This window comes from Ambystoma mexicanum, chromosome 9, assembly GCF_040938575.1.
Source record: "Ambystoma mexicanum isolate Mex_15411 chromosome 9, UKY_AmexF1_1, whole genome shotgun sequence".
NCBI classification, from domain to species: Eukaryota; Metazoa; Chordata; class Amphibia; order Caudata; family Ambystomatidae; genus Ambystoma; species Ambystoma mexicanum.
Genome location: NC_090931.1, coordinates 197,081,365 through 197,106,079, shown reverse-complemented (window position 1 = coordinate 197,106,079; position 24,715 = coordinate 197,081,365). Strand labels below are relative to the sequence as shown.

The window sequence follows — 24,715 nt, the reverse complement described above, 5'->3', positions numbered from 1 at the left end:
TCATAGACTGTGGCTTCTTAGCCAATCGCGGGGCACCGGCAGGCTTCAGCCAGCCCCACACGAAGGCACACACAAAGGCTCCTGACTGAGCTGACCGAGCGCGCCAGAGTGCTGCCCATATATCTGTCTATTCTGCGTGTTCGCTACTTCTGTGACCTGCTGCCCTGCATACCCCTAATAATTGCACTGTCATCGGTTCAAACGGATTCCTACTTGTGCCCACCACCAAAACTGCACCAAACACGGTGAGTCCTGCCCCCTGCCTCCCTAGAAGTGCTTTGACTGTCTCCCTAGACGCTTGCCCTATGGACATATGTTATACCCACAAACAATCCGCGGTCATTGTACCACTGTTATACCGCCACAACTCGAACTATCTCAAGCACCATTCTACAAACCTGCACGTGTACTGCCAATATTGTATTAAATTGTCTAGCCACTATCTCGGTATCACTAGCTGCAGCGCGCACCTGTATTGCCTCATTTAACTGCATGTATAGCCTGCTATGATCTATTATACTTTAGAAGTATCTACAAAGAAAGTATGCACTGCAATACCATATGACTCGCCAACGCTACCCACAATGCATGTATCCTCATGAATAGCATGTTCCAACATATACTTTTAGAACAAAGACCCTTACTTATTGCCTATTTGCTATATACGCTAGACTAAGCCCCTCAATGCTGCATTCTATTACTTTGTTCCTCCATGTTTGCCTTTCATGCATTGATTAACATTATGTACTCTGCTAAATTGCTATAAGACACTGTGCACCTGACCCGCGGACCTTATCCGTAGCCCGCATACCTCTGTGCTTGCCGCTGACTGTGACATCGATACTAGCAACATATGTTACTACCTCCTAACAGTTATGGTGATACCCACTGCATGCCTACAAAGTGTATAGAGACACCATTGAAACGTGCCTACATGTCATACTTACGTACACCCGATATGTCCTGGTTTAACATGCACATGATCAACACTATCATCTGCCTTATAAGCTTACTACTAGCACTCAACCTTATAGAAGGCTTCAACCCCTCGAGATGACAATACCCATTGACCATGGCCCCTATGGCACTTAACTGTTCTCATCTTACTATGCCTCTCAGCAACGAGCTCAGACCCAGCACACCTTGTACTGTAGAAGCCAGAAACCTGAGACTACGAGCGTGCCTTAGTAAAATGCACGAACCACTCCCTACATCATTAACTCAGACTAAAATCAAAACCAACCTCTGCACCACCCAGAAAACCTCAAGTGGTATGTTTAACCTTATTAACCCTACCTATGAGACCACCTCCAAACAACACTCGCTGAACAAATCCAACAAACCACCCCCGCCAAGATAACACCTACCCCTCCTCTCAAAGCAGCACTAATAAACGTGAGATTCCTGGTGGCACATGCCACTGACATTGCCGACCTTATACTGGCCAACAACCTCAACCTCTTAGCCATTACCAGTCCTGGCTACATGATGCGGCAGAACCCTTGATCTCCATAGCTGTCCCAGAGGGCTACTCCATAATCAGATAGGACAGAGAAAAATCACGAGGCGGAGGAGTCGCCATTATCTCGAAATCCAACCTCTCTATGAGACTAGCTCCTGACCAAAACGCCACCTCCTGTGAAATCCTCACCGCCACACTCCACCTAGTTAACTCCCAGACATTAACCATTCACCTTATCTATAAGGCCTCCCGGCCCCATTGGAACTCTTGAGGAGGACATCCACTCTCTCCTATCCAACAACTTGAAAACTACATCTCAGGTATTAGTCCTGGGAGATTTCAACCTGGGCCTCAATGACCCTTTAGACACACATGCCTCTGTCATAGCTAACACCTCATCCGAACTAGGCCTAACCCAAAAAATCACTGAACCAACCCACATCAAAGGGAGAACTCTTGATTGGGTCCTGGAACATAATTGTACAGCCAATGTAACATCCATCACCCCCTATACATGGACAGCCCCTTTCTTGTATCCTTTTCGCTCCTCACTACCAGACCACTCCTGCCAACAATGCCTATAGCCCCACCCTGTCTAACCAGAAACAAAAGAAAATGACTAAGGAGAAAGTGCTCCCAGCAATCATCCCTACCCTTAACCAGCTTGGAGACCACCTTGACCCAGGCTCACTTGTCCATGAGTACAACAAAATTATGCTCACTACACTTGACACTGTGGTGGCCAGTAAACTCGGACCTAGCAAGCCTAAAGCACATCTGAATAAATGGTTTTCGCCTCAACTCAAAGTCCTCAGAAATGTAAAGAGGAGTTGTGAAACCATCTGACGACTATCCCCAACAATATCTAACAAAACAAAACTTACTTAAATCTCATCCCATTACAAAAAGGAAATCCTACTCGCCAAACGCAATTCCTACAACAAACGCATCTCTAGTGCTAACTCTAGTACTAAAGAACTATTCTCCATCCTCAAGGAACTTCAAACCCCTATTAGCATTCCCGATACCTGCACCAAAGATAAAACATGGTGCACTGATATACAACAGGCACTTTACAACAAAATATCAACCCTTCCAACTAAAATCTCCCAAAAAAACAAACCCTCAACCATCCCTACTAAGGACCCACTGGCTAACATGACCCCACGATTTGACTTCAACAAAATCTCTACCCATGATGCAGAGAAAGTAATTCTTTTCCCTCAAGCCCTCTAACTGCCAGGGAGGTCTCTGCCCTGCGCAGTTCATAAAAGACGCGGCTAGAGACCTTGCTCCCTTCATAGCCAAACTCATCTAAGCCTCCTTCACATCTGGCACCGTCTGTTAGGGAGAATTCTCTGTAAGGCTAATTTCCCAAACCTACTAAGTCCCCCAGCAGCTTTGCTGGTTTTTTTATTTTTGTTCTTTCTCCGTCTAAGAGTGAGACTCTTTTCCTCCCACTCTTAGGCATGATTTGAGATATGTCTCTGACTTTTTGTGTGCTTATGGGCTATGGGGTTTTTTCTCCATAGGGTATCGTCTGTTTTTCATGTGTGTTAGACAGCACCCTCAGTGAAGTAACACAGGGGTGTCATAGTGACCCCCAAACATAGACTCCATACCCTGGGACTGACTACTGTCTCCCAGGGCATGCAAAATCACCATGGACTTTACTAGTCCTAAATTGTGAACAGAACCAGTACAAGCCATCATATTGTGGAAGTACTGGAAGGGGTTAATTATATTGCCCCTGGGTCTGTTTTCAAGGGGGCACTGTCCAGTCCCCCCTTATCGAGTTTCTGGCTGGTGGCAGTGGTTACCATGCAAAATATTCCACCAGAATATTTCCTATGGGATTTTCCCATTTGATTTTAAACGCACCACTTTTTGGTGGAATGTTAAAGATACCGCCGTTTTATTTATGTAATATCAAATCAACAGTTGGGTCTTTTTGCCAGAACTCTTTTCTAAAATGGCGTTCGTGTCCGTCTCTGTAACTCTGACCAAGGTCGAGCCCTTTGTTCCACTTTTTGGCGGGCTTCTCCACAGAAGCCCTCCAAATGGTGCCACTCTGTCTGGGTTCCACAGGATGTGTGGGGAGGGGAATTGGCACCCTGGACTGCGTTGCCTTAGCAACTCAAGTCGCACTTCATTCTGATTGGCCCAGTGGTGAGCCGCCCGGCTCACCACTTAGCATGTTTGAGTGACAGCTAGGCTGTTGAATGGGGGTTTTTCTGCATAAAAGCAGGGCTTTTGGGACTGGAACTTCAGAAGTCGCCACAGCACCTAAGAATCCGAAGAGGGAAGAAGCTGAGCCATCTGCAACGACGACATCACCGGTGGAGCCCTGCTGCAACAACCTCACCACTTTCCCGGCGACAAGAGGAGATCTGCTGGAAGAGTCTTCTCCCCCTGAGCTGGTGGGATCAACCAGTTCGCCACTTCGCCTTCCAAAGACGTCTCTTGGTCGACTCGCCTGTGCCAAGCACCCTGGCGACCGGACAGCCAAGCTTCACTACTTTGACCGCGAATGAAAGGAACACACCAGTGAAACGACTACAAGTTTCCGCCTCGACGAGATCTTCTCTTTCCCTGGTCGGAACCACGACTTGCATCCACTGCCAGGAACAACTGCTGCCGCTGGAGCTTCCTCTCTCTTTAAGGTACTGTGTTCCACCTGGCCTCCCTTTCTTCGGATTGCTAAAGGTGACCCTTAAATCCTTGGCTTTCCAACTGGGTTGGCTCCAGACCTTCTAACTTTACTTCTCGAATCACCCCCTCCTCTTTTGAACACTCTGCAAAGACTTTTAGTGCATTTTAAACCGTGTGATCCTGGGCACATTTCGCTTTGCTCCGTTTAAATTGGGCCTGGCATATGAACTTTGGCTCTACAGTGTATACTGCCTTTATTCCCTTGCTGAGAACTCCTAAAAGTGTTGGGACCTGTTTTATTTTTATGCTCTGCCTTTTTCTCTCCCTTTAACCTAACTATTGGAGTGCCATCCAAGTTACACGCTCACCTCTGTTTTGACAAAAAGTGGTGTTTTAACTTAGACTTGTCTAGTAATTGCTAGGGGAGATGTACATACTTTTCTGATTGTGTTTTGAACTTGCTTTGACTTATAGTGCTAGTGTATTTTCTAAAGTGTGTGTTTAATTATATACTTTTGATACAAAGCTCTGGTCAGTGTTTGCTTGTTCCACTGTGTTTTTGGCCCTATTGTGTATACTCTATTTCTGAGGCTTGTGGAATCTGCTTAGATCACATGCTGTGCATAGGCCGACATCTAGTGGAAGCTGCGGAGTATTACAGTTTGTTTTTCGAAACTCGAAAATGGGCGTCGACACAGGCGTGCCAGTAATACTATCCCTAGTGTGACGTCCACTGTACCCAAGATCCCTCACGCGTCTAGGATCCTCAGATTGTTTTTTTCCGCCATACTGGTCGGAAGCATCTTGCGGAGTCCCCTGGCCTTAGCCATACTTTTGCTTATTATTGAAGTTTAAAATTATTTATTAACATCCTTCCCCACCCCAACGTCGACCCTCGACACTCGACGACGGCTGGAGAAGACATCGACCGTCGGCTGCTGCACGACGGATCTGGGCCTCGGAAGGCCGCTGGCCTCGGCCCGGGCCTAGTAGGCCGCTGGCCTCGGCCCTGCAAGTAGGGAGAGTGGGGGGTGGTACATACTCTTCACTCTTGGTATATAGGTACACCCTATAGGTACACCTTATATATTTATTACACTTACCAGCCCGCTGCCTCAAGGTGCGTATGGAGGGTACCCCTTTCCAATTCTGCCCCAAGTGCAACCGCAAATACCCTTGGGTCGACAGGCACGCCACGTGCAATCTCTGCTTGCCGAGGGACCACCCCGAAGCGAACTGCAGAGCGTGTAGTAGGTTTAAGCCTAAGACACTTAAGGACCGTTCGACAAAGCGTTGGGCCCACCACGCCAGGCAGGCGGCCATGGCAGCGGAGGGCGCCTTCAGCGATGGCAGCGACGCCGTACTTTCGGACGGCGAGGGCATTACGGCGTCGAAAGACTGCCGAGCGCTGGTCCCCGACCTCGGAAGGTTGTCCGGCAGGGCGGCTATGGGGAAGACCCCCGGCGACCCAAGCGCTACACACCCTACACACACTAAGCACACTAAGTCCAAACGAACTTCGACGACGTCGACTTCTCGGAAAGAGGCACAGATAGAACGGTCCGACTCGGTGTCCTCTGGGCGCTCTCGATCGAGATCGCCTCACGACGCAAGGCAATCATCCACTCTTGCCAAGAGTGCCTCGCTCCCTAGATTAACAGAAGTTCGATCGTCGGAAGACGAAGACGACTTCCACCCCCAGGCCGCGCTCCAGGAGACCGAGGCCGCAGTTAACACCAGTGAGGCCCCACGCTCGAAACACACAGATACCTCCCCAGACCATCGACGCCAGCCGTCGAAAGTCTCTGGGGCCTCCAAGGGGCAGGGAAAACATTTTTCCACGCATGGGGAGGGGGGGAAACAGCGGAAAGCACAGCCTTCCACTCCTATAAGACCATCCTTCCACCCATCAACATCCAGCAAGGGTACCCTTGATAAGTCCTCTAAGTTGCCTACTAAAGTCATACCCTGTTCCAAAGAATGGTCCAGTGAAGACATAGACAGGGTCATGTCAAGGATGTCTTCCTTAGCTGATTTTTATGACAAAAACCCAGAACATTTCCTTTCGTATGACCCTCAAGGGGCCACACCCTCAGGCTCCTCTGATCCTATCCCCCTAAGTAAAAAGGCCCGGTTCGAAAGACCTAAACCCTTCGAGGTGCAGCCTTACTCTACTCCATACTCTACTCCACTCCAGGAGTTTGAAATTATGGAGGAACAAGCCGGGACTGAATACTATGCGGATGATGAGGACCTGGAGGAGGTAGAAGATGAGCAGGAAATTTACAGAGTAGATTCCCCGGTAGAGAGCGAAGCCCCAGTTACCGACTCGCCAGTTGATAACCAGCCCCTCCTTAATGAAGTTCTCGCTCGCGCAGCAGAACATTTTCACATAGACACCCACGGTGTACAGGAGGAAAGGGACTTCGCAGAAGAGTTGGTGGGAGAGAGGAGGCCGGTCGCTCAGACCATCCCTATCCTTAAATCCATCCAACGTAGAATAGATCCATCCCTGGTGAATCCTAACCTCACCAGAGCCGTCAACCCCAGAGTCGAAAAACTTTTTCGGGCAGCCCAGTCTGACCCTCTTTATATAAGAGGACATCTTAAACCAGACTCCCTAGTGGTTACCAACACTCGGAAGAGGGCTGGGACACCCTTATCGTCGTCAGAAGCTCCTCCCGACAAGGAGAGCAAAAAACTGTACGGGTTTGGCAGGAAGGTAGCCTCAACGTCCGCCTACCAAGCAAGGATTGCAAACTCCACCACCCTGTTGGCAAGTTACAACTGCCATCAATGGGAAGAGGTCGCGGCGCTCATAGCCTCTGCTCCTGAACCGTTAAAGGGCCAGTTGGCTCGGATCTCGGCAGAAGGAAGAGCCGTGTCTGGTTGCATATTAAAAGCAACTTTCGACGCCGCGGACAACGCAGGAAGATTGATAGCAGAAGGCACTGTTATCAAGAGACATGCGTGGTTACGGCAGTCGGGGTTCAAAACAGAAACCCAGGCTTCACTAATAGACAAGCCGGTGGAACCCGATCTATTGTTTGGGAAAGCGGTCGAAGACGCACTTAAGAATGCCAAGGACGAATACGAGACTCTCAAATCCCTTGGCCAGCTTACCAACAAACCCCCTAACCAGAGGGGGAACAGTAATTTTCGTCGCCCACGCGGCCAAAATTCACAAAGAGGCAACTATGCCCAAGGACAGGGTACACAATGGAACAACAACCAGCAGTCTACCCAAAGTTACGGCAGGGGTAACAAGAGAGGTCGTGGAAGAGGCAGAGGCAGCCCCAATAAGGGAGGTGGCATGCCTCCACCAAAGCAGTGACGCTCAGTTCAGGGTCCCTTCTCACGCAACCCCAGTAGGGGGACGCATTTTCAACTTCACCCAGGCTTGGGAAGGGATCACCTCAGACAGATGGGTGCTGTCAACAGTGTCCACAGGATATTGTATAGAATTACTACAGCGTCCCCGGAACCACCCTCCACGACAAAGAATACACTCCTTAGAACATCAGAAGATCCTTCTCGAGGAGATCGCCATTCTGGCAACCTTGGATATGAAAGATGCTTATTTTCATATTTCCATGCTCCCAGCGCACAGAAAATACTTGCGCTTCAAGGTGGACAGTCGCCACTACCAATTCAAGGTACTGCCCTTCGGGATAGCTTCAGCACCAAGGGTATTCACCAAGGTACTGGCGGTGGCAGCTGCACACCTACGCAGGGAGGCAATCCCAGTGTACCCTTATCTGGACGACTGGCTCATAACGGGGGAAACCCCAGGAATTTGCAGGTCAAACATTCAGAGGACTATCGACCTCCTCCACGAATTAGGCTTCTCTATCAACGAGAAGAAGTCAAGTCTGGTGCCAAACACCTCCAAACAGTTCCTAGGAGCAATCCTAGATACTCAGAAAGGGTTGACCTTCCCTTTGGAAGAAAGAATTCGGAATATACTACTGCAAATTCCGCTTTATCAGTCAGGTCAACAAATAACGGTACGCAAAGCAATGCGGTTACTGGGCATGATGGCGTCATGCATTTACCTGGTCCCCCACGCGCGTCTGCGCATGCGTCCCATGCAGGAATGGTTGGCGAAACAGTGGTCTCAGGCAAGTGGTCAGTGGGACTATCTAGTGGTCGTTTCGCCAACACTCGTACAGAGCTTACACTGGTGGACAAGAGAGAAAACCCTTTTACGATCCAGAGGTACAGGCAGTGGTGACTACAGATGCATGCCTGACTGGGTGGGGAGCTCACCATCACCACACAGCTCAGGGTCTCTGGTCTCACTCAGTAGCCAAGAACCACATCAATCTGCTAGAGCTTCTGGCAGTATTCCGAGCGCTTCGGGCGTTCGAGCCCCATCTGCTAAACTTGTCGGTGCAGATCCGGACGGACAGCACGACAGCCATGTTCTATATGAACAAACAAGGAGGGACTTGTTCGCCAAATCTGTCCAAGCTTGCCCAGAAAATCTGGATATGGGCACTCAGACGGAACATCTTCCTGTCATCACAACATGTTCCAGGGGAGCTCAATTCCCTAGCGGATGCCCTAAGCAGAGACTCCCTCCCAGAAGAACACGAATGGGTCCTTCACAGAGATATCGTAGAAGATCTCTTCTCTCGGTGGGGTTTCCCCACTATAGACCTATTCGCCACAAGCGAAAACAAACAATGCCCAGGATTTGCATCCAGGTTCCCCCAGCCAGACTCCCAAGGGAACGCCCTGTGGATGAACTGGTCAGGGATGTTTGCGTACGCTTTTCCACCAACTCCTCTCATCAGGAAGGTGGTGTACAAGATGAACAAGGAATCGATGACGCTCATCCTAGTTGCTCCCATGTGGGCGAGACAACCATGGTTCCCACACCTACGCAGGATGGCGGTGTGCGAGCCCATCAAACTCCCAGCCTGGTACAACCTACTGTCCCAGCAACAAGGTCAAACAGTGCACCAGGAACCCAACTCAATGAACCTGGCAGCATGGCTCCTGAGGTCATAGAGTTTGGCCATCTCAATTTACCACAGAGGTGTATGGACATCCTAAAAGAATCCAGGAAACCAAACACAAGGCACTGTTACTTTGACAAGTGGAAGAGATTCGTTATTTGGTGCCAGAATAAACAAATCAACCCAGTTGATTGCACTCCTTCCAACGTTGTAACATACATGCTCCACCTGCTGGACGCAGGTTTGGTTTTTAACTCTCTGAAAGTACACCTGGCAGCCCCCTCGGCTTACACCACATCCCATAACAAAGTATCGTGGTGGAAAGTACCAGTAGTTAAAGCCTTCATGGAAGGAGTAAAGAGACTTCACCCTCCTATTTCGAACCCACCGCCAGGATGGGACCTCAATGTGGTGCTAGCTAAGCTCATGGGCCCCCCTTTCGAACCCATGCATAAAAGTAGTCTCAAACACCTGACTTATAAAACGGCCTTCTTAGTAGCCATTACCTCTATAAGAAGGGTCAGTGAAATTCAGGCTCTGTCCGTGCAGGATCCTTTCTTTACTATCCACAAAGACAAACTGGTTTTACGCACACACCCTAGGTTCTCACCTAAATTTATATCTAGGTTCCATGTAAACCAGTCCATCGAGCTTCCGGCTTTCTTCCAGAACCCGCAAAGCTCAGCTGAGGTGAAACTACACACCCTTGATGTGCGTAGGGCGGTCCTCTACTATGTAAATAAAACCAGACCGCTAAGGAAAACAGATCAACTGTTTGTCTCCGTAGCTACAGGCAGAGAAGGGGATCGCGTCTCTAAAGGCGCGATCTCGAAGTGGATTATCAACTGTATACAGCTGTGTTACTCTCTTTCTGGGAAAACTCTGCCTTTTACGCCAAGGGCCCATTCTACTAGAGGCATTGGGGCCACTCTGGCTTTCATTGCAAATGTTCCCCTCGACACCATTTGCAAAGCAGCTACTTGGAGCTCTATTCACACTTTTACTCAGCATTACTGCATTGACACTCATTCCAAGACAGATACACAAGTGGGACAAGCGGTTCTAAGACACCTGTTTGCTCATGACCCTTCTCACATCCCACCTCCTTCTTCTGGTACTGCTCGCTAATCTATGCACAGCATGTGATCTAAGCAGATTCCACAAGCCTCAGAAGGGATACATTACTCACCGTAATCGTATTTCTGATGCTTGTATCTGCTTAGATTCACATGCGACCCACCCTTCCTCCCCTCCGAGAGAAGGCGCATGATTGCTTGTAGTCTTACCTTCTGTCTATCTGCTTGGATTATCTGTACTCACGCTACTCCTCATGCTTCCTCATGTCAGAAAAAATACAATCTGAGGATCCTAGACGCGTGAGGGATCTTGGGTACAGTGGACGTCACACTAGGGATAGTATTACTGGCACGCCTGTGTCGACGCCCATTTTCGAGTTTCGAAAAACAAACTGTAATACTCCGCAGCTTCCACTAGATGTCGGCCTATGCACAGCATGTGAATCTAAGCAGATACAAGCATCTGAAATATGATTACGGTGAGTAATGTATCCCATACTGCCCTACTCTTCTTGAGAGAAGTCTGACTGCTGAGCCACAGCTACCAGGTAAGTCTGGGTGGTGCAGACTGCTACCAGTTGGGTTTACTGCTTACTCCTGTAGTATTAATCTTTTTTCAGTGTTCCCCAAGGGAACTGCACAGGATTCTGCCTACCACCATTCCATCCAATCCCAAACAATCCTGGGTACGCCCTTTACTAAAGAAACAAACTCTAGACCCACTTATACCCACTAACTACCTCCCTATTACAACGGTGCCCTTTCTGCTTAAGATCCTTGACAAAGTTGCTCATCTTCAAATACAAAAATACTTGTAGCAACATAAACTTCTGGGAGCACGTCAATCTGGTTTCCGCCCCCCAGCACTGAACCGAGATTGCCCTTATTGATCTAAAGGCACAGGTAGACGAACTAAGAGACAAGGGGAAATCAGCCTTACTCTTATTACTCGACCTCTCAGCGGCATTCGACCTTGTGGATCACAAGTGCAGACACCTGGATTCAGCTGCCCACTTCTCGAAGGACACTATTACCTGGATAGAGTCCTTTCTAAGCGAAAGAACTAAGATGGTATTCTCTCCCTCAGCAGCAGCAGACCCCATCCCTATAACCCGTGGTGTGCCTCAGGGTTCTTGTGTCTCCCCCACATTATACAACATGTTTACCAAGCCCCTCTTTGATGACTTGGACCTTCTTGTTATCACCTACACCAACTATGCAGATGATACCCAGATTCTACTCCCACTTTCTGGGGTCTACGGAGAGGATTTGGCCTTGGTGAACAGGGTATTTCTCATCATCCAGGCATGGATGGCCACACACAGTCTATGCCTGAATGATGACAAAACGGAGCTCATCATTTTCGGCATCCACACTAACCTGAAGAGACTAGGACAGGAGTACTCTGCTTTCATAATAGATGGTAACCTCACTAAGGTTGCCAAGGAAGTAAAAACACTTGTCTTTTACCTGGATTCCACCCTCTCCTTAGCCAAACAAGTAAGCTCCCTGGAATCTGCCACAGCGTACACATGTAAGCTGATCAGAGCCGGTAAAGCCTTTCTCTCAGATGACAACTGCATCACTTTAACAAGAGCCCTGATCTTATCAAGGCTCGACTATTGCAATGCATTATACATTGGTGGCAACAAAGCTATCATAAATAAAATCCAAATCTTGCAAAATTATGCACTAAGAGCTGCCATTGGAGCGCCCAAAAGGTCACATATATCGGCAATAAGATGCCAAAACAATTGGCTCTCTACCCTCAACAAAATTCAATTAAAAACGGCCTCCCTAACTCCCAAGGCACTGAACAACTCTGCCCCCAGCTATCTCATTAACGGGCTCCAAAAAAGAATCTCCAACAGACCTACGAGACTTGTTAACTCCAACTGCATCACCATCCCCAGATTCAAACTCTCTAAGGTTGGCGGAAATAGCTTCCACGTCAAAGCTGCCCAACTGTGGAACTCCTTACCACACCACATTAGAGAAGATCAAACCTACCCCAAATTCAGACTAAGCTACACCACCTGGCTTAAGTCCAAAGACATCTAATGTCTGCACATACTCTGCCTTTCTACATACACACCCAGCCACTAGGACTACACCATCGCATCCTAGCACCCTCTCCACTACACTTGCCTCTACCCGACAACTGTATCACAGCTGCCCCTACCCTAATTGTTGTAGCCCTTTATTATGTATTGTTTGCCTTTGTTTACTCCTTTGCATTACCCTTTCCTCTGTGTTCGTCAACGGCACTATTGTTGATTATACTTCCATGCCTATGCCTGTTACCTGTTAACTAAGCTTTGCAGTATCTGTAATTGCTGCGCCCTGATACCTTCGGGTCTGGTGTGCATTACAAATGAATAAACTAAACTTATAGACACTTGGTCTAGCCAAACTCTCACAGGTAACGTAGGCAGCGCAGTAAGACCGACGTAAGGCATTCTGAGGCTGATATGTAAATACAATTAATAACGCACAGAGACAGCCAAGTAATGAAGCAGCACACCAAAGTATAAAACTATACTGTATTTGGCTTTAAACACCCATGCAGATTAAAACGTAAGCATAGTACAGTCCACAAAACGCTCCCATCTATCTATGTACACTATTAGGAATCCCAAAATGTAACTTCACAACACGTCACCTTCTAATAGGTGTTTTAGCAAAAGTGACTCTGTGTCAGGACTTGGGTGGGGGGGGTGGGGCGTCGGGGGAGGAGCCCACCTTTTGATGAACAGGGTTTACACCTCTTAGGATCAGACTGAACTACCCAAGATATGGTAGTGTGGTTGAGCAGCAGGCTTGGTCTACGGAGGGAAGAGTGCAGAAGTTAGGTACAAAGATCTCAGAGCATACCTTGGTTCAAGAACATTCCCACATATATCTGGGTTCCTGAATTGTGCCACTAGCTCGGTGGTCTCAGGGCACACACGAGAGACGGAAAAGAAAAACCGACAACAAAAACAAATAAACCAGGAATCGACAGACCAGAGGAGCAAAAATCTTCCTACGTGCCAACAGGGAATGTCAGTAGATGTTACCAAATTGCGGCAATATGCTTAGAAGGTATATACAAATAGCTATCTATTATATACACTGAGGCACACTGTTGTAATTCAACGATCAGGTAAGTACTATAAAACACATAAACTGTATGAGAACACTTGCAATACCCTTAGAATAGTAAACCACATGTGTAGTCCCAGTAGAATAGCTTTTTGAGCAATCAATCACTTAACGAACCAATTGGAAACATATATGAAAACGTTTCCAAACTCTTAATGATGATTTGAAACTTCATCCCAATCCTGTTTTAACAATCCAACCCTATCTAGTTTGAGTCTCTCAATGTTCAGGAAGGAGCCGAATACAGTGTTCCGCGTACGGTCTAGCAGGGATCCCTTAAAGTTGCAGGTGAGTAAAGTCTGTTGTTACAAGTGGTTTTGGGGAGGTTAGAATGACCCTCTGATTGGGTGCCTCAAGGACTAGTGTCCTAGGACAGGCAGATTTACCGCTAGAGTACAGGGTTGTCCACCCCAATGTTACTGTATGGGGATCTGAGGGGTAGCAAGATAGAAGCTATCTGCAGCCCCCAGCGGCACAGGATAACATAAGATAACCCAGGTAGGTTATACCGGAGGTGGATAGCACCTTGGATTGAAGGTGTTGCTGTGTGATGGTTCCAACCGTGAGGTGGCAATAGACCTGGTCTCAAATTCTTCAGCTCTGGTAATGGAGAGACTGTGGCCTCAGTGGATCTGGCAAACGGCACTCGAGCAGAGGGGCGCCCAGCAACGGATCTTCAATGTGATAGCTGGTTGGCGCTTTTTGCAGGCTTGGCGGACAGACTGTCACGGCTGTCCACTCTTCTTAATTTCTCCATCCTCACCTCTGGTGAGGAATCAGGCGCTGCCTCTAGTTGTTGCAGGCTTCCAAGGATGCCAACACATTTTCAGTAGAAACTGCGCTTCCGGAGACAACCCACAGCGTTGCGGCAACAAGACCCACAGGTATTCAGAGGATGGAGGAAAGTGTAGTTCATCTTGTGCCTGATTAAGCCCACCAGTCTTTGTGAGGAAGTTGTCTTCTTTAAATCTTCCCTGTTGATGGGTCGCTGCTGCTTTGCTGACCTTGGCACTCCTAATGGGTCGTTGGAAGTGCTGGCGACGTCCTCCTTTCAGCTACAGGACCTCAGAATGTATCCAGGAACACAGGCTGAGACCGCCAATCCTGTCCCACGCACTATTCAAACTTGGTGATGGCTGTTTAATGGGATCTGAACTGGTTCCAGACAGCTATACTGCAGGACAGGAGGCAGGGGAGCTTCGGTCATCTCCCTCACCTCCTGTCTTGCAAGGCACTCAGGGAATCTTTGCGGTTTTTCCTTGAGGTCTGCTGAAGACAAAGAGACTGAAGGGAAGTACCTTTCCCCACTGAGAAAGGTAGAAGGGATCAGAAAGGACAAGCCATCTTGTTCAGGTCTTAAAAAACAAGGCAATTTATTTGTGGTAAATGGTTTCTTCGGTGCCCTACTACAGCTGCGATGATAGCCTCCGATTAAAAGTACAGACAAACAGAACAGATGAACTTGTCACAGTAACAAAAGGTTACTAGAGAAAAGGGACACACTGTTATCCCCTCAGCACTCCACATAAGGTGGTTGGTGCTGATCTCGCAAAACAAAGCACAGGTATGATTAAAAAGTATCGCCCTACCTTGATAACGGCAAGAGTTAGACAGGAAAAGAAAAGAAACAATGAAAGAGGGCTTTACACTACACAGAAGGGGCTGTGTTGCTTCAGTAAAAAGTAGATGCCTAAAAGTTGGAGGAAAGCATGACTCCAAATAGAAATCTCCAAAAGGGGTTAAAAAGGATCCCATGATCAAAGTAAAGAGAGGTGAGTGTGGAAAAAGTTCCCTGTCACCCAGGAGAATTAGCAAAGAAAATCTGGTGTCAGCAAAAAGTGCTGGGGGACGCGCAAGCAGTGGGGATTTCACGCAGAGAGAAATCTACCGTAACACCATTAACTTATTCAACCAAGCAATACAGAAACTAACATTAAAGTGGAAAGAGGATAGAATAAAACATAATATATTACACTCTGGCTTATAAGTATAAGGTAGGCACTTATCTCGAGGAGTAATTCTCATGCAAGCAAGTCAACTATTCAGTTTCTCTCAATGTTCCGAAAAGTACTAGGTTGGGGCTGGGTGGTTGTGGTCGAAGTTTGACAAGTTCCCCTGCATGAGTGTTGCCAAATATTTTTACAAAGGTATGCCCAACGTTTTATGACTGCATTTATTTTGTTTTACATTTTTCAAAAAAAAATAAAAAATATATTCATCTTTTTGAATTGTCTGGTATCAGGTTATCCCATAACAATTTCTTTAGCACACAAATTCAACTGATAACTCAAGAAGTGGATGGCATCTTTGCGCATTTTACAATTTTGAAAATTAAAAAAGAACAAACATAGAATCAATACAAATGGTCCTATAACGGGTACACCTGAGCATTGCAGATAGTTAATCCCTCATCTCTCCCCAAATGTATTTTTGTTTCTCCCAAACAACCAAGTGTTTCTACACAACAAAAATATTGCTACCTAAACATTCTTTAAAACCGGGTCCATGTCAGAGAAAACATCATTTAAATTTCGTATACACTGGGCCAGGGCTTGTCAGTGGGAGCATGCGCCCCCCTGGGGCCCTAGCCTGACGTATCGGCAGAATAACTGATTCACTGCCTTCTTCTGGACCTTACCTTTTCGCCACTTCACCCTGAAAAACAACATAAAACGAAGGTGTGAGAGTCACTCCCACCCCATGTTTTAAAACTATGTACAATGATTATTAGCATTCCAAACTGTATCTGTTCGAATGTATCTAATTACTTGCCTTCCATATTGCTTGCCTTCTTCTTAATACCCCATTGGGCATGTGATTTGTTACCTTCTAAGTCAGGTCATGTGGTTTCTTTCCAAGCACTGTGTGGGGAATGGGGAAAGCTGCTATGAGTAATTGTATTGTAAACTGGCGTAGTGACAAGGCAACGTAGAGGTAACAAAAATGGCCTTTTTATAAAAAGCACCTCTTGTAGAGAACAAGTAAGCAACCATAATTGGGGGTACACTTACAATCCCAGAACTCCACCGATAACTTCAGATAAGGGTAGTTCTAGGGAGTGGATTTACACCCATTCAGTTTGTGTGGGGTGCAGGTGGGGGCAGCTCAAACAGGTAAGTACACTAGCACCCTTTATTGCCAGCAACATGTCCTTCAAGAATTGTTTCCATCGATTGGAGGGAGGGGGGGGTGTCCAAACTTCACAGTGGCTGGAGATGGTTTTGGGATTGTGTCTAGCTACTCAGCTACTCCTATCTCCAGTTCTGGGATGTCTCTGAGAGACTTGGAGCTGGACAGGGGCGGCACCTGAGAACAGCAGGCACAGCACCTCCCACAGTGAGGTTGACCCACCAGGATGCATCAGATGAAATGTGCTGAAGGAAGACCAGCTTGGTGCCAGGCACCTCTTCACAGATGAGAGTAGCTGTGATGATATGAGGAAAGGATCTGCTGAGGCCCAAGCTCCAGATCAGGATGGTGACCATAGCAGTAGAGGTCTTGTCAACAGCTGGGCAGCCCAGAGCATGATTCCAGGACACTTCTGGTGTTCACCCAGGGGACATTCGATGTAGGACAAGTTGTTTCCACTGATCCTGGGAGGAAGGCACAGTTGAGGGTCTTCCCTGGCGCAGGAGAGGCAGCAGTAGGCACTGGCGGTTTGCTTGGGCAATGCTGGTCTGCTTCATCAGCAGTCCTCTGGCTCTTCGTGAGCAGGCTTCTCATCTTTGGAATCTTTGTTCCAGTGGGCGATCTCCAGCACGGCTGAAAGGCAGTTCTTATCCAAAATCAAGGCTGGTGTTTAACCCAGCCCACCAATTGAAAGACTCTGCACCATTCAAACATACATAACAAATGAGGACTGTTCAGTCGTGGGCAGCCACATACCCCACATCTGCCCAGCAACAGACACTTCATGGCAACAATGTGTATTGCGACTAGACCGCCCCAAACCCTGTTCTGACCCTTTCAATCACACAAAGACACTTGCACCAGAAACCCAGCTCTGGTGTGCAGAGGGATTATAAAAGCCATGGGTCATGGAAGGTCATGCTTTACCTGGCAGGAGTTGCTGAACCCCACAGCTGACTGATTTAACATATGAAACCGGTACACCCCCAGGCAGAGGCAGACTGGGAAGAGGGGCAATTACCCCTAAATCTGGCTGGGCTGTTGCTCTCTGGGCCAAAGCTGCAAAATGCAAACACAAAATATCAAAAAAGACAAAATCCTTCAAATACCAGCCTGCTTCAAAGAAGCAGATTTCTGAAAGGCCTGCTTGGCTTCTCTGTAGATGGAGTGAGTCAGTTGTCTTGATTTCAGCAATGTTTCAGGTGCGCATGGGTGGCCTTCACATGTGTGCCTCCACAGTGACGGGGAAAAGAGCCAAGGCGACAGGTGCATTTTCATACCGCCCAGTGCAAAGTGCACATTTTAAATAACCGTGGATGGTAATGTTGGCTGCAACTGTGGCCCATAAACCTTGGGTGTGTTGCAATTCTCGGCACGACTCCTGCTTGCCAAGGAAGTCAGCGTCCACACCTTATAGTTGGTCCTAAGGCTGATTCTGTAAGACTGCTTCCCCTCTGTTCTGGTGAATTTCTTGATCACTTTTGAGATAATTACAAAAATAGTACAAGGGCACCCTGATTAACACCCATGCATAAGGGCATCCTGATTAGCACCCATGCATACTACTAGTATGGTTATAGACATGGCTGTAGACATAGCTATTGTATTGTTGTGGTGCTCACTTTTGGGCACAGTTGAAAAGCACACAGAGAAAGATGTAACATTCAGGTATTACTTGTTAGAAGAATAAAACGAGGCACGTCAGAGTTGGGCTGATTGTTTTATGAAACAACACTCAGAAAAAGTGAGCAACTTCGCAAGTGGTATTTCTGAAAATCTGCCCAATTCAGAGTTTACCACTTGTGTGGGTGGCATTTATGGAATACTGCGGGAGAGTTTTCAGAAATGCCACTGTTGGGGAGGACTCCCAGGTATGCCAAAGGGACACTGGAAGACTTTGTACTTGGAGGGCCCAACTCCCCTCCCCCAGGATACACTGAGGTCTCCGTCAGCGGCAAGTTCAAACTGTGGTTTATTATAGGCAAAACCAACAGGGATCCGCACAGTAACAGAGAATATCCATGCACATCTCGCTCTTCCTTGTCTCGCAGGCCGGTTTTACTTCCGAATGTCATAATAATAAGCTTTGCGTCATAACCTAGGATCTCTCCGGAAAACCTATTGGGTCAAGTGATTGGGTATTGAGTATTCTACCACTAATAGTGGACATTATAGATGTTAGTTATTCTACTGGCCCTCGCATGTCAGGTGGCTGGCCTGTTCATCCCCAAATAACTATAACTTTTTTGCAGGGTTGTGGATTTAGCATTTGGTTCTTGCCCATTGCTACTCACCCCTTGGGTGCTAAACTGTGATTGGCTAGAGCCGACGTCCCCAGGCCTGGGATCCGCCAAGGTTCTCAGTGCACTGTGTACCTCTTCAAGGTAATAAGAATGATTGCGTCTTGTATTGTAACTTGTGTGTACCACCTTAGCTTATGAGAGTGCTCTCCTGATAAGCGCAACAAGTGTTAGATATTGTTGCATATTTGTTGCGGTCAGTTACTAGCTGCCTGGGAACAGCTCTCCTTTCCCACCGCTGATCATTGTCTGTCTGCTTCGGCTGCGTCATGTGTTCAGACCACGTATTTGAGCTGTGCAGCTCTGAATTATGAGGATGCATTAGTATTTTCTGCAGCTGGTCCCTTTGTCATCTGGGGATTGGAATGTCATCCGTATCTCTTGACCTTGGTTGCAGGGTTCTCTCTCACACGTCTTGCTTTCTGTCCAGCCTGAACCAGCTGAGCTTGTTGCTTGCTCAGAGGCCTGAGGCCTGCTGTCATTTTCATAAACCCTATAATGCTGGTTCTACAGTGTCCATACTATGCTACATTTACATAGGCCAGTCACACCTGGCTCTATAGGTTAGTCGCACTTGGCTCTGTCAGGTCCCAGAGGTGCTCCTGCAGTTCCTTAGGGTTAGTCGCATGTAAGCATCTGCAAGCTCTGCTCAGGATCTCTCGTCTCTTGCAGGTTCTGCATTGCTGGGTTTGGCTAATGGTAAAAGTAATAAAGCAATGACGGTATGTATATCTATCTGTCCACTAACTATAGAACTGTACACTTGTGTTCTTCATGTATTCGGGAAATAAGCACGCACTCGAAGTGCGGGTGGCACGTGTGCTTCATGTCTAATGCTGCTATGTCATGGTGTCTCCAATGACATCCGCAAGATGGCTTCTTTGATATTTTAGTCCAAGCTGTCCATGCCAGTGTCCTTAATCATAGTCTGTGGCTCTTCATCCACGCATGGATAGATCTGTATGTCCCTCAATAGGTATGTGTGGCTGGTCGAGGGGCTACCTATCAACATATTTGTCAATCATGGGTCCATTGGGAATGCCTCCAAAATAGAATGCGTGATTGCAGTGTTTTCTGGCCGCCTTCCTTGTCATGAATTTGGTAGGAGGGGGTGGGGTTGGTAGGCTTCCCCAGCCCTCTTCAGACCCCCCCCCCCCCCGGTCGACCTGTGGACCACATCCTTATATGACAGTCCTTTTTCTCTTGGCTGCCATACCTTTATTTTCCTCCGAGGTGCTCCTAGTAGTTTGTGCGATCATCAAACGACTAGTTCATGTAGCAGCACACTTCTGGGTTCACCAAACCCACTTCCCTTCATAGTACTTTGCATCAAATGGGTTGTCCAGCTTCATTGCTCCAAGTGGGAATAGTTCACATTGTGCAATCCTTTCTCTGATTTTGTTCCTTTCTGCCACAATCTCGTCCTTTGCACCTTCTACATTCACATCCATCAGGACCTTCATCCCGATAGCTTCCTTTACTGTTTTCTTGCACCTGGCCAAGCAGATTCTGATCCCACACATTGACATTGCGGCTAGTATGGATTTGCCCATTACCACCTTCAGTCCATCTGACAGCCATGATGGCATCCATAACCATATATAAGCTATCCAGGTCTGGTCTTTTCCTGTCCCCCTTGCTTTCTCTTCCATTTTGGCATGCATCCTCGCCAGCTGCACCTCTGCATCTGATAGTGTTCTGTTATCTTCGTCATTGGCAGGTTTGAATATGCAACAGGAACTCCCTATCTTTGCTCAAACTCCTCCTTCCATGGCTGTGAGGAGGTCCAGAATATATCTATTCTGGAGCTCCACCAACCTTATGGCTCTGAGCTCTTCCTTTATTGCATTGCACCCATTCACAGTGGAATTGATGGTCACTATCAGCTCCCAGTGGGTGATCTGTAACCACTTTGCGTTTGTATACGTCTGTACAGATGGCATTATCGATGCAAAGAACATTTGTGTCCTGCTGAACAGCCTGTGTTTTTCTGGAATTTCATCTAGTGCTTTCTCTGATGTTTCGGGGGAAGTCATTTCCTCCTCTCTACTCTGCTCAGATCAGCTGGCTTCTCTGCCTTCTCTGGCTTGGCTGTTGGTGCCACTCCGATCGACCTCTTCTTTCTTTAATTATTTTCCATTTTTGGGAACTCATCGAGCTTCACATCCTTCTTTGGCACGACCATCCAAGGCATTTTATGTGTACCAACGAGCAAACTCCTCTCCAGTTGGGTGGCAGCTTCTCGTATGCTTTTGATCTGCAAGCCCAGTAGTGGTCCATCAGTGCTGCAGTTCCTGCTTTCATAGCTGCGTGTTGTTCAATACTGCTGCATCCCACATTTTTGCCAACTTCAACTTCGCCATTGTACCGGTAGCAGAGTGCTAGGGTCTTCAGAGGTATTATTGGCATCGGACCCGCTTCATTTTCCACCCATGTCAGTAACTTTGGCACTCCGTCCCATTCTTTCAGGCACTTGTCATTTTCTTCTTGTACCTTGTTCACTGGTGACTGCGCTAGTGTCAGTGCTTTGCTTCCCACCACTCCGTCCATCCATCCTTTGTGTACACTTGTCCATACACTAGTATCTGTGGTCTTTCCCAGCAACCTGGTTCTCCTGCCTCCTTCACTCTTGTCTATCGGCATGGTAGCTCCTTCAAGGTGAAGTCTTTGTTGCTCCTTTGTCGGCTCCATCAGTTATGTACTGTATACCTTAATCTAGCTGCCAATGATTGTTCATGTCTAAAGTCTTTAGGTAATTGTCTTCATACTGGAACGTTGCTTTAGACATCCATCTCAGCATTGCTGTCTTCCCTTGAAATCTCCCTTGAGTTGTCGCCATTGAGAGATATATTAGGCATTGCGCTCTTGCTGCTGGTATTTCAGTTGCTATGAATGTTCTGGAGGCACTCATTGCATAGGGGATTAAATGTTCTGGAGGCACTCATTGCATAGGGGATTAAGGAGCAGACATAATGGCTCTCCCCGGTGGTTTCCTTAGCCAACTTTTGTCATGTGTTTGTACCACATTTTATTAGACACTAGAGCAGTGTCGGTGAGATACATGATAACCCATTTCTTGTATGTATCAACACTGCGCTTACCTCTCCTTACCTTATCAGCCGTGTTCGCCTGTCCTCCTGACATGGTAGTTCCACCTGCTCGGGTTGGGGGAATGTTAGTAGAGGGTACAGCGGTAGCACTAGCAACGCAAGTTATTTTCCAAAATAAGACTATAATAACACTGCTAGGAATAAGTAAGACAAACAGAACCATCAAATTCTTTAATATGCCATTAATTTTCACTTATGCTGCTAGATCCTTGCAGCTTGTAGATATAGTTGCCTGCCTGAAAAGCATGAAGAAATGGGTTACTGTGTTAGTGGTGTAAGTACTTCTTAAGCCATGCGGACCAGATAATCACTGATGGCAAAGGCAAACACTTCTTCCCTCAATTTTTTCACAGATGGGTCTCAGTGTGGCAAGTACTGGGGGGGTTCACCGTGCTCAAGCTGAGGGTATGTTTGGGCCAAATACTCTATAAAGGCAAGATGGTATATTCCAGGGGATCGTGCTTGGAATCTGCTGGGTCTCCTCACAGAATGGACAAATTGGTTTGAGAAAGTATCTGGAGGATGGGCAGAGGGCAACATGCACACAAATAAACAGCAACTGTAACATCAGATTTCGTGTAGATTGTGTGCGGAAAAGGAAAATAACAGTGTTCCCTAATCTATGTCCACAAGGAGTCGGGTCTCCACTATTGCTGCTCGTGAGCGTGTGACCATTGGATGCCCTTCTCTCGGTCGTGTAAATTCAGAACACGCTTGTAGCTCTCCTTGGTGCTGAACGTTGGCCCCGTTGATCAGTGACCTGGTTGCCAGGCGATGCCACTGCTTTGTGGGGCTTGACATCTTCCAAGTGGTTCCAGACCGGCTTCCCTTCTAGTTTGACAGCACGGTCGGCCACTTTTTCCACGACCTGCAGACCCTTGAAACTTGGTGCATTCCAGCGCCGTACAAAGTTCCTGAGGAGGACGATGTACCCCCCCTCCCACAGGCTTTTTAAATCCAGTCTTTTGGTGTGCTGTTGCAGTTGCCCTCCTCGTTGTCTCCTGGGCCTGCCTGGTGTCGTATCTAGCCAGAGATGAAAGAAGCGCTAGCCACCAAAGAAGTAATATAATCATTAATTTCCTGCCCTAACACATCTGCACTATTCTCACAATCCTTCAGTGCTCTTGTGGAAGGAGCCAGGGGGTGATGCATACTCCGTCAAGTCACCACCTCATGGGGCGTTAAACGGTGGTCAGACTGAGGCTTATTGCGCAATGCAAACCGTGCGAGTGGTAAGCAGTGCAGCCATTTTCTGTTTGTACTCTGCTGTGTCTTGGCTATACACTCCTTCAGGTGGCCATTCAGGCGTTCACCCACTCCATTTGCTTGTGGGTTGCACGCAGAGGCGAACATGTGTTGGATGCCCAACCATGTTGTAATGTGCTAGAACATTTCATTGGGGAAGTGAGGGCCGTTGTCTCACCACAGGACCTCACACACGCCCCATCTTGGGAACACCTCTCCGACTTGGAATTTGGCCGCTCTAAGGGCGTCAACATGCAAACAGGGTCCTGCCTCGATCCATCTAGAGAATGGGCATACAACCACTGTCATGTAGCGGTACCCTTGACAGACTTGGATCATGTCTACATAATCCACATGTAAATACTGGAATGGGCCTACTGGCCTCGGTATGTCTCCTCTCAACTCTCAGGGTATGCCCTGCTGTGAACTGCTGACAAATCATAAATTGCTCACAAATTCAGCCAAGTGTTCTGCCAAATTAGGAGAGAAGCATGTTTCTCCAATGCGTGTAGCATGACCTCCTTCCCTCTGTCTATTGGGTAGTGCAGTTGTATCAATGCCGTGTTAAATGATGCTAGTGGCATCACCACTTTCCCAGTGTTATCCTGCCGCCATAGGGCATCTGTTGGAGACATTGTACACCCCCTCCTTGTCCACAGTTCCTTCTCTTCCCTTGGTGATGCTCCTTGCAGCTCCATGATCTGCGATTCTGGCAATACATTGTACTCCTCCTTTAGTACCATATTTCTGGTGCACTGTCTCGCATTTCAACCTCCTCCTAGTTCCCATTGCTCCCCAAAATATGCTGCGTATTCTCGAAGTATGCTTCTTTGTTCCCCCTTGAGACAAGATCCTTTCCTTTCGTGGCTGCTTGGCAGTTCACTATTGCTACCTGTGTTGGATAATCAATTACTTCAGTAGAGCATGCACTTTTACTGGGCAGGTTGATTGAAGTACCGCCATTGTGATAATCTAGAGTGTACAGTTGACGTCACATAAGCGGAGACGGAATAGATTGTCACTTCCTTCTGTACTCTGTTTTCCAGTGCTAGTATTAGGGCCACTAATTCTGCTGCTTGTGCTGAGTAATGGGATGGTATTCGCGCACTGGCTACTACTTCACTTGTCCTGTCCTCCTTCAATCTTACTACTGCAGTCCAAGTATGCCTGACCGCATCTGTCTAGTCGATGTTGACGACCCCTCAATGTAGAGCACGTCTACCCCCCCCTCAAGTGCATCCTCCTCTACCTTGCGAGTGTCACTGAACATCCGTTTGCTGTACAGTCATGTGCATAGTTTCCTACCTGTCAGACGTCTGCTAAAAATGTTGCTGGGTTGACAATCCTGCATCTCACTATCTTCAGGCCTACATTCAATAGTATCGCCTCGTATCCTGATGCTCTTTGTGTAGTCGGAGTGCTCTTTGACTTCTGCAGTATTGCAAAGAGGGCGTGCTCCATCTTAAGAGTGGTGTTGCACCCCATGGTTATTGTGGCTGACTTCCCCACTGCAAATATGGCAGCTGCCAAAGCTTGTTCGCACTGATGGTCTCCTCTCATTACTGGGTCGAGTTGCCCACTGTAGTAAGGTATTGGCTTGTGTCCCCTGCTTGTCTTTTGTGTCAGTACTGCC

The 24,715-nt window shown here is 47.5% G+C and overlaps 1 protein-coding gene across 2 annotated transcripts in view; it reads left to right on the top strand.

Annotated features, from left to right (window-relative positions):
- The window catches only part of SIDT2 (SID1 transmembrane family member 2), a 546,488-nt gene that overhangs the window by 120,484 nt on the left and 401,289 nt on the right, over positions 1-24,715 (top strand). The window lies entirely within an intron of this gene.